Raw genomic sequence first — 10,989 nt, 5'->3', positions numbered from 1 at the left:
CGCAGTCGTTCATAGAAGTCAGCGATTTGGTCTGAAATAAAGGAAAAAAGAGTTACAAAGTTCAATTTCTCCCTAAGTTTCCATGGCAACTAAAAAAAACCTGCTCAATGACAATCTGCAAGTTCTCCTGAATAGAACAATACCCCATATGTATGGATAAACATAGAGACGCAGCCCCCAAACACCCCAAAACAGGAGCAACGCATAAGGCCAATTGCAGTTGAAAATCTGGGGGCTGCGCTCTATGTGTACTACTTGTAGTTTTTCAGTCTAAACACCCCCCAAACTGTAAAATAACCCCTACAAACCATATATGTCCGAAAAGTACACTTCTTCACCTATTCAAAGATGCCATTCTTGCTTTTCTACATGGAGGATTGGGTCCGCAGTCGTTCGTAGAAGTCAGCGATTTGGTCTGAAATAAAGGAAAAAAGAGTTACAAAGTTCAATTTCTCCCTAAGTTTCCATGGCAACTAAAGAAAACCTGCTCAATGACAATCTGCAAGTTCTCCTGAATAGAACAATACCCCATATGTATGGATAAACATAGAGACGCAGCACCCAAACACCCCAAAACAGGAGCAACGCATAAGGGCAATTGCAGTTGAAAATCTGGGGGCTGCGCTCTATGTGTACTACTTGTAGTTTTTCAGTCTAAACACCCCCCAAACTGTAAAATAACCCCTACAAACCATATATGTCTGAAAAGTACACTTCTTCACCTATTCAAAGATGCCAGTCTTGCTTTTCTACATGGAGGATTGGGTCCGCAGTCGTTCGTAGAAGTCAGCGATTTGGTCTGAAATAAAGGAAAAAAGAGTTACAAAGTTCAATTTCTCCCTAAGTTTCCATGGCAACTAAAAAAAACCTGCTCAGTGACAATCTGCAAGTTCTCCTGAATAGAACAATACCCCATATGTATGGATAAACATAGAGATGCAGCCCCCAAACACCCCAAAACAGGAGCAACGCATAAGGGCAATTGCAGTTGAAAATCTGGGGGCTGCGCTCTATGTGTACTACTTGTAGTTTTTCAGTCTAAACACCCCCCAAACTGTAAAATAACCCCTACAAACCATATATGTCCGAAAAGTACACTTCTTCACCTATTCAAAGATGCCAGTCTTGCTTTTCTACATGGAGGATTGGGTCCGCAGTCGTTCGTAGAAGTCAGCGATTTGGTCTGAAATAAAGGAAAAAAGAGTTACAAAGTTCAATTTCTCCCTAAGTTTCCATGGCAACTAAAAAAAACCTGCTCAATGACAATCTGCAAGTTCTCCTGAATAGAACAATACCCCATATGTATGGATAAACATAGAGACGCAGCCCCCAAACACCCCAAAACAGGAGCAACGCATAAGGCCAATTGCAGTTGAAAATCTGGGGGCTGCGCTCTATATGTACTACTTGTAGTTTTTCAGTCTAAACACCCCCCAAACTGTAAAATAACCCCTGCAAACCATATATGTCCGAAAAGTACACTTCTTCACCTATTCAAAGATGCCATTCTTGCTTTTCTACATGGAGGATTGGGTCCGCAGTCGTTCGTAGAAGTCAGCGATTTGGTCTGAAATAAAGGAAAAAAGAGTTACAAAGTTCGATTTCTCCCTAAGTTTCCATGGCAACTAAAAAAAACCTGCTCAATGACAATCTGCAAGTTCCCCTGAATAGAACAATACCCCATATGTATGGATAAACATAGAGACGTAGCCCCCAAACACCCCAAAACAGGAGCAACACATAAGGGCAATTGCAGTTGAAAATCTGGGGGCTGCTCTCTATGTGTACTACTTGCAGTTTTTCAGTCTAAACACCCCCCAAACTGTGAAATAACCCCCACAAACCATATATGTCCGAAAAGTACACTTCTTCACCTATTCAAAGATGCCAGTCTTGCTTTTCTACATGGAGGATTGTGTCTGCAGTCGTTCGTAGAAGTCAGCGATTTGGTCTGAAATAAAGGAAAAGAGAGTTACAAAGTTCGATTTCTCCCTAAGTTTCCATGGCAACTAAAAAAAATCTGCTCAATGACAATCTGCAAGTTCTCCTCAATAGAACAATACCCCATATGTATGGATAAACATAGAGACGTAGCCCCCAAACACCCCAAAACAGGAGCAACGCATAAGGGCAATTGCAGTTGTAAATCTGGGGGCTGCTCTCTATGTGTACTACTTGTAGTTTTTCAGTCTAAACACCCCCCAAACTGTGAAATAACCCCCACAAACCATATATGTCCGAAAAGTACACTTCTTCACCTATTCAAAGATGCCATTCTTGCTTTTCTACATGGAGGATTGTGTCTGCAGTCGTTCGTAGAAGTCAGCGATTTGGTCTGAAATAAAGGAAAAGAGAGTTAAAAAGTTCGATTTCTCCCTAAGTTTCCATGGCAACTAAAAAAACCTGCTCAATGACAATCTGCAAGTTCCCCTGAATAGAACGATACTCCATACGTATGGATACACATAGAGACGCAGCCACCAAACACCTCAAAACAGGCACAATGCATAATATTGGGGCTGTGAATTTATGTGCAGTTCTCAACTCTTTTCATTCTAAACTGCCCCTTACCTGTGAAATAACCCCCACAAGCCATCTATTTCCTAAAAGTACACTTCTTCAGCTTTTCAAAGATGCCATTCTTTCTTTTCTACACAGAGAATTGTGGCCGCAGTTCTTTGTAGAAGACAGCGATTTGGTCTGAAATAAAGGAAAAGAGAGTTACAAAGTTCGATTTCTCCCTAAGTTTCCATGACAACTAACAAAAACCTGCTCAATGGCAATCTGCAAGTTCCCCTGAATAAAACGATACCCCATATGTATGGATACACATAGAGACGCAGCCACCCAACACCCCAACACAGGCACAATGCATAATATTCGGGCTGTGAAGTTATGTGAATGCATCCATATTTTATCCTAAACTGTCCCTAACCAATAAAATAACCCCCACAAACTATAGATTTCTCGAAAATAAACACCTTCAACTATTCAGAGATGCCATTCCTGCTTTACTACGCGGATAATTGTGGCCACAATCCTTTGTAGAACTCAGTGCTTTGGTCTGAAATAAAGGAAAAGACAATTTACAAAGTTACAGATGAAGCCACTTGGATTTGTGAGTTAAATGCGTCATGACTCAGAGTTAATTGAAGAAACTGTGTTATCTAAAGTTATCTTAACTCATTTAATGCATTTAACCTTTTCATTAGCATACCAAAGCACCATTGTTCACAATGGTGAATGCTTTAATTAGATGGGATGTTGTGTCACAGTTTTCTGCGTTAAATGAGATAAATGGGATATCTGTGTTTAGTTATTCTGTGTCAAACAGACAAACCAAAGTGGCTGCATCTGTAGATTTATACCCAATAATTTTGGGACTACTCTGATGGATCTGCATCTGGGCCCCACTACCCCAAAAATATATTTCACTCACCCTTTTCGATTTAGTGGAGCGTCTGAGTTTCATCTGTCCTGTTGTGCAACGACTTCATCTGTCCTGTTGTGCTTCTTCCTACACTTTCACCAATGACAAAATCTGTACCACATTTGCAAATATATTTACCAACAGAATCCATAGTACTCATGCAAAAAATGTAGGATAGGAAGGAGCATTACAATCCGCAGACTTGGCTGCAAAATACCTTTATTGTCACAACATGTTTCGGATCATCATGGATCCTCACTTGAAAAAGGATCCATGATGATCCGAAACATGCTGTGACAATAAAGGTATTTTGCAGCCAAGTCTGCGGATTGTAATGCTCCTTCCTATCCTACATTTTTTGCATGAGTAAAAGTTTGGCCTGGCTGGTGTGGCCTGAGTAGGAAAGTGAGCTACACAGGTGGAGATCGTTTGGACAAAACTTAATTTTTGCAAGAATCCATAGTACATTTGACCCATAAATTATGCAAGTGTCCTAAGAAGTGCACACCAGAAGTTTGTAAAAAAGCTGGTGCCCTACTGGTGGCAGACATGGCACGTGATCAAAGTACTATACCTATTCAGAGAGCCACTGCAACTTGTCCAACCTAATTACTGCATAAATATTCAATGTGCGCTACAAGTACAAAAAAAATGGATTGTTCCAACCACAACTTTTCGGGAAAAAGATTCTGAATGCCTACACTATAAACAATTCTAAATGGAAGACCATAGTGTTCCGCCACCCTGTGCTCAAAAACCGAAAACTGAAGACATGCTACCCACAAATCCAGAGATGCCTAAATCTACAAAAACAAATGCAAATATTGCCCAGAAATACAGACAAAACTATAGATAAATGCGCTGATAGAGGAGCTTTTGAGGTGCCAGTAAAAAAAAAAACTTGTGGCATCAGCATTAGAGATGCACATCATCCCATGTATTCATCACACACCACAAGTTCTATCGTGCGCCCTCTCGACCAACCAGCACCTCAGTTTGCTATAGCACCAGCGCAATACAAATGCTATCCATAAAACTACAACTGGCCTAAAGCACCATAGCTCAACACAAAAGCTGAATGCATAGACTAAGAACAAACAGCTGTGTGGGGCACAGGAGGAGATTTAATGAGCACAATTGATGTGGTTTGGTTGATTCTGACCTGACTGTCTCGAGTAGAAGCCGAGGTAGACTTTTTCAGCACATTTTGGGTGCTGAAAAACTCGGCTTATACTCGAGTATACAGATCTACAGATCATTTTAAAGCAGAAGGAAAGTCTGTTAGCACTTGGAGGTGCCAAATGTTAGGCACCCCCAAGAGATTGAATTGACTTACCTGAAACCCTGGGCCAGTGCTCCTATCGGCATTAAACTGCACCGGCCAGGGTTATATCAGTGAGCACCACATAGAGATCTTCTTTCTCTTTCTTTGCGCGGTTGCACATGTGCAGTAGAACGGAAAGCCAAACTTTAACAAAAACGTCTGCTATTTCATTCTACTGCGCATGCATTTGATCGGGGAAATTTGAAGAAAGAAGATGGCGAAAGAAGATCTCTCTGTGGTGTTCACTAGAAAAAACCCAGGCCTGTCCAGTTTTCTGCTGATAGGAGCACCGGCCCGGGTTTTCAGGTAAGTCAATACAATCACTTGGGGGTGCCTAAGATTTGGCACCCCCAAGTGCTAACAGACTTTCCTTCTGCTTAAAGAGCTGCACTGAAGAAATAGCTAAAACTCTTCACTTGTAATGCTTTTCTAACCTGGGAAATCCACTAATTGCTGTATAATTGGCTCGATTTATCATCAGAAGACTAAAGCCAAAGAAACATCAATATGGGGACAAGCTGGACAATGTGTGCAAGGATCCCTGGGACTTTTTTGATTGGATGCACAATAATGAAATGTATAAAAATGGAAAATGAAAAGGACAAAGTTGTCACCTTTGTAAGTATTTGTTTTCTGTGAATTAAAATTAAGATTTAATATTTGTTGTGGGAAAGAAATGAATGGTTTAAAAGATAGGGTGTAGTAAAAAACAGAATGAAACCTACAGAAACCCATCATCCTACTGCAAATATTTTTTAGATATTCTTTTATGTTTGGTTGGCCGCTACAGGTGGTATTAGTAACCAAACATCAACTTGGTCAATCAGAGAGAAAAGAGCATAGATGTGCTGACACTATGCAATTCTAGTAGAAGCCTAATACAGTAAATGGGGTGGCAGTGTTTAAGGGTGTGTTATACAGCTGCTATCTATTTATATCTATGTTTTATATACTTGTAAATATTGCAACATGATCAAACAAATACAATGGAAATTGTTAATCAAAGTAGGTGGGTGCACAAATATCTAGCAGCCAGTACAAAAGTGTCACTAGATCCGTATACTATAGTTACATTCTCATGTACAAAACCTTTATTGCAAATCTATCAGTGATGTTAACATCTCTTTCCAACACTCATTGCAATTTAACATAAAACTAATTGCAACTTAAGATAATGATCGGAAGATTCTCAGTGCACAATTTTATTACTTTGTATTATTTTCTATCTTCTAATTCAAAATTATAACAGATTTACTTTTTGTTGTTTAAAAAAAAACTGAATGTAAAATTGCAATTATCCGGGACCAATGCCCTATTAATGAGTCAAGAGGGAAGAAGGGCAACATGAAACTGAACCGTTCAGTAATACAAATGACTGTCCTCAGGCTCAAGTTTAATTCTACTGTTAATTAAATAATAGCCTCAGATCAGTGATTTATCTGCAAGATAATTTGCACAGCTCTCCAAAATATATCAATAAATAACACAATGCTATAATGAATGTAATTTTTAATGAAATATACTGTGTTGCTTCCCATGCCTGCTCAACAATTAATAAAACAAGGTAAAACAAACCAAATGAAAGAGGAAGGCACTATAAGCCAGAATAGAATAAATGCAGATTTCAGAGTGCCTTTGTTTTCTTTGTGATCTGAAGTGCGTGGTATACTGGCAACTGCCAACACATATGCAGCAACCCAGCAACATAACTCCTACAGCCCTATAGGTGTCAAGACTTTAGCTCTATTATAAACAATGCCACTGACTAAAATAAAATCTCACGTCAACTCCTGATTGAAGGTCTCAGACAACATTTACAATGATAGCTGCAAATGACCAAGACACATAAAAATAGACCTATAAAAATTAGACATAATAGGTAGAAATCTTTTTTAAAAAACAAAACTTTGTCCCTGGGTTTACCAATGCATTCTAGTGTCTCTTAATTGTACTAAATATATTTCATACAGGACACACATAATGCTTTATTGGCAGTGTCAACAGAAGTCCAAGCCATAAAAAGAATCTCATTTTCTAATTGTCGCCAGTGTCCTTGCCTTGAGTTGCATATGTGCTGTAAAAAATGTGTCTAAAACTTTAAATTAGATTCCACATATTTTATTACAATTATTGGGGAGAGACTGTATTCCAAATGTCTTACAAAATTGTTATAGTATATGTATTACTAACTAACAACAACTCTAACAGGGAAAACTTTTGGTACTGTAATCATATCTATGATTTGGGTGTATGCATAGCATTTCATAAGTCATATGATAGGATACCAGCATAATAAAAATATATACAGAATGTGATAATGTAATAGACATTAATAATAGCATTTGCATAAAAACATACAGTATAAACATATCCAGTTGCATCTTCATTAGTGCTTTTCCATCATTGTGTTTGTGTAGGGGGTTATTTACTAAAACTAATTTTTTTCTCATATTTTATCAGAAACAAACTCAACCTCAGCCCCATCCATGAATTTGGCTTATTTACTAATATTTAAACTAAAAAAAAATGTATCTAAAATTATCCAAGTTTATAGGAATACCTTTTATTTATCAAGTTTTTGAGTGAAAACCATAGTCAAACACCCCAAAACACAGAAAATCGTGAAGGCAAAAAACATCTTCAAATGGTTAAAGAGATCTCTGGCAATGACTTTTGCATGAGTATGACAGGTTTTAGCTGGAGTATCTTCAGATTCTGATATTTGCTGCTTTGGGGCATAATACATCTGGAAAAATGTGAGTTTTTTTCTCTAAACATTTAAATACATAACTCAACCTCTAATAAATAGACCCCTGGGGAGGTTATTTACTAAAACGTATATTTTTTTCATATTTTACCAGAAACAAACTCAACTTAACTACCATGCACAAATTTGGTTTATTTACTAATATTTCAATTATAATAAAATTGGATGGAAAAAAAATTTGCATTTTTTTAAAACTTTTCAATTATAATTGTTATTAAGTATTTTGAATTGCCACTAGACAAACACAAATGTATTGAGTTGTCGAGCAAAAACCAGCATTGGACACCCCAAAACTTGCTAAATTTGTGAAGGTTAAAAACATCTTCAATTGGTTAAAGGGACAGCTAACATTGACATTTACATTGGCTTTTACATGAATTCGACAGGTTTTAGATGGAATATTTTTAAATTAGAATTCAAATTTTTTAATTGATTTTTGGTGTCAAAATTCACACATTTGAATTTTAATCCCCCAATTAGAAAGTAAAGTCGAATATTAATTTCAAATGCGAGATTTATCACATCTCGACCATGGAAACAGTTATTTACAAGTCAATGGCAGAAGTCCGTTGAACCATTTGAATTTGTTGAGTTGTGAGTATATTCGAAAAAAATTCACATGAATTTGAAATTCGACCTCTGATAAATCTGCCTATTAATATATAGAAAACCAGTATAAAATATACATTCAAGAATTTCTAAAAGTCAAATAGCATACACTATCAGATTTCTAATGTACAGCCCCACTTGAGGCCCCACAGCCCTAAATATGCTGAATGACAACTGGCTTTTATGTCAACATTGGCTTGATGGTGACAATATTTAAATTGAAAACAGAGGGCCTCAAAATAATTCCATCAAGCAAGAAAGCTTAGGACTCCTTTTGAGTCATACAAGGAGAAATGTAGTCCAAATGGGTGGTTGCGACATAATGTAGCCTCATGTAATATACTATATATACACTGCACAGGTATAATATCCTGCCTGGAGTTGAACCAGGGACCTGGTGTTTCTATGCTGTCTGCATTGACACTGCTCTATGTGGGCGGACAGCTAAGGCCTTAGTTCACTCCAATTGCTATCCTTGTGATTGCAAGTAGGCTTGGCTTGTTTCACCTGTACCAATCTGGCCACAGGCGATTGGTGTAAGCCATTAGGCTGCCTATAAAACTCCCTGCTCTGCACTGACTCATTGCCTAGTGTAGGTCTACGTTGCTTCCTGGGTGTGATTCATGGCTGATATTCTGTTCCTGACCTGTATAGCTGCCTGAACCAACCCTTGCCTGTTATTGACCAATCTGTTGAATTCCGACTTTTTACTGTGTTAACGGCTGATTTAGACTCTGGCCTGTTTATCCTGACTACACTCCTGGTTCCTGATCCTGTAACTGTTTGTTACTGACCCAGCTTGTTCCATGACAAGCTCACTGTTCTCCGTCCTTCCTGCATATGTTATGCTTTCCTTGGTCCTCTCACTTTAAGGCCTGCATCTGAGTAGTTGAGGGTTCCTCCCAAAGTGAAAGGTGGTTGTTAGAGGCAATAGCGTGTGCCGAGATCAGGACCTTGAGATTTGTTCTGGGTTTTGGGATACCATACGTTACAGCAGGCTTGTAGGTGAGAGCTGCAGTGTTAATTTCCTCTGGATTAAATGGCAAATTCAAGTCAACAAACTTGAATTTGCCATTTAAACTTGGTTTACAAGGAATGCAAAAAATATGTGTTGTAACCTTACAAGAAATATATATCTGGGCAAACACTAGAGCTCCTGAGATAAGGGTAAGTGCACACTGGTCTTACTACTCAGTCACATTGGTTGCTGGCAAATTTAAGTCAACAAACTTGAATTTGCCATTTAACCTTGGTTTACAGGGAATGCAAAAAATATGTGTTGTAACCTTACAAGAAATATATATCTGGGCAAACACTAGAGCTCCTGAGATAAGGGTAAGTGCACACTGGTATTACTACTTAGTCACATTGGTTGCTGGGGGACATGATTTTAAATGCACTACAAACTTAGAATGCTCCCAAATAATGTAGGACTCACATACAATGAGGGACCTTCGTGGCATGTGAGCTTACATATTTTGGCCAAAGTGTGGTATTATTTTTGAAGGTAAACCATGCACTGGTAATTTTTTTCTTTCTCTGTGTGTACAAATATTGGCCTTTTATAGCAGCTAGTCAACTCAAGATTGTGGGTTAGACCGAGCGCTGGCACAAGGGTGTTTCTAGCAGCTGGTCAATGCCACAGTGTGGGTTAGCTAGAGATTTTTTTTCTCTTTGTTGCGTGGGCAACAATATATTTTCTTTTAAACTAAATGCCCACTAAATGCTGCCTTCTCCTGCAATAGGTAATTAGACCTGTGGCAAACTTTGCACATTTATTACATCCTCCTCGGTCCCAACATTATACAGTTATGTTTTATCAGCAGCATGTTAGAGAACCCAGATATATATGCGTGTGTGCAGTATGGCATTTTGTGCATAGTTTGACTAAATTCTTGTGGCATCTATTTATTGATGTGTGTGTGCATTTTTAGCCATTTATAACAGTCACCATTCAGAAATCTGAAACCTAATCCCCCTACCAACTCCCCCCTCCCATGGATTGGCTCATAGCCACTGCTCAGCAACTGTATTTTAGAATAGCTATGTTAAAGTGATAATAAGTGTGATAATGTGACCTAAAATGAAAGTCAAATTGTAAAAGGATGACTGAATTTGCAGACGCACACATAAAGTAGTGTGATACACTTGAAAAAACATGTGTGCACACAGTTCTATAAACTAATGTACATTCTAATGGTTAACACTGTTATATCAATCTCAAAAATCCCACATCCAGTGAACACAGATTTGTTTCATAAACCCTGACCAAGCCTGTGATTTACTTCTTCATAACTCAAAACATGGCCTCTCCATTCTGACGCAAAGGGAGCTTATGAAAGTAAATTTTTAACTGTAGAAAAAAAGTGTTTGTGAATTTGTGTTGCAATCATTGTGAATGTGTGGGCAAAGTGTGCCAATTTCACTGAACATTTTCTACTTAATCACAAAAGCATTATTAATATTATTTTACAGGATAATTATACTTCTGCTCAAAGTAATATAAATAATTTATGCAAAAAATAATAATGCATTGGGATGCTCTGTAAACTGAACCATCAAGAGGGCTTCACTGTCCAAAGGGCAATATTTACAGAATCTCTTTGTAATAAGCCTTAAACCCAAAATACATGATACTATTTTAATAGTAATAGTTTATTTGCTAATTGTTGCTTTATAAATGAGCATTAAACCCTGAAAATTAATATGGCTAATAATGCCATATTTTATATACTGAACTTCTTGCACCAGCCTAAAGTTTTAGCTTCTCAATAGCAGCAATGATCCAGGACTTCAAACTTGTCACAGGGGGGGTCACCATTTTGGAAAGTATCTGCAGCATTCACATGCTCAGTGGGC

General features: G+C 38.0%; 1 long non-coding RNA gene across 1 annotated transcript; it reads right to left on the bottom strand.

The window, feature by feature from the left end:
* Nucleotides 1–2,662: 2,662 nt before the first annotated feature.
* LOC121395082 lies at nt 2,663–3,556 on the bottom strand. Its single transcript, XR_005962240.1, has 3 exons — nt 3,440–3,556; nt 2,982–3,064; nt 2,663–2,700 (listed from the first exon to the last, which is right to left on the bottom strand). It is a non-coding gene; the product is annotated as an uncharacterized LOC121395082 (long non-coding RNA).
* Nucleotides 3,557–10,989: the final 7,433 nt, after the last annotated feature.

Source organism: Xenopus laevis, chromosome 6S (genome assembly GCF_017654675.1).
Source record: "Xenopus laevis strain J_2021 chromosome 6S, Xenopus_laevis_v10.1, whole genome shotgun sequence".
NCBI lineage: Eukaryota > Metazoa > Chordata > Amphibia > Anura > Pipidae > Xenopus > Xenopus laevis.
This window is presented reverse-complemented; position numbering and strand designations above follow the sequence as displayed.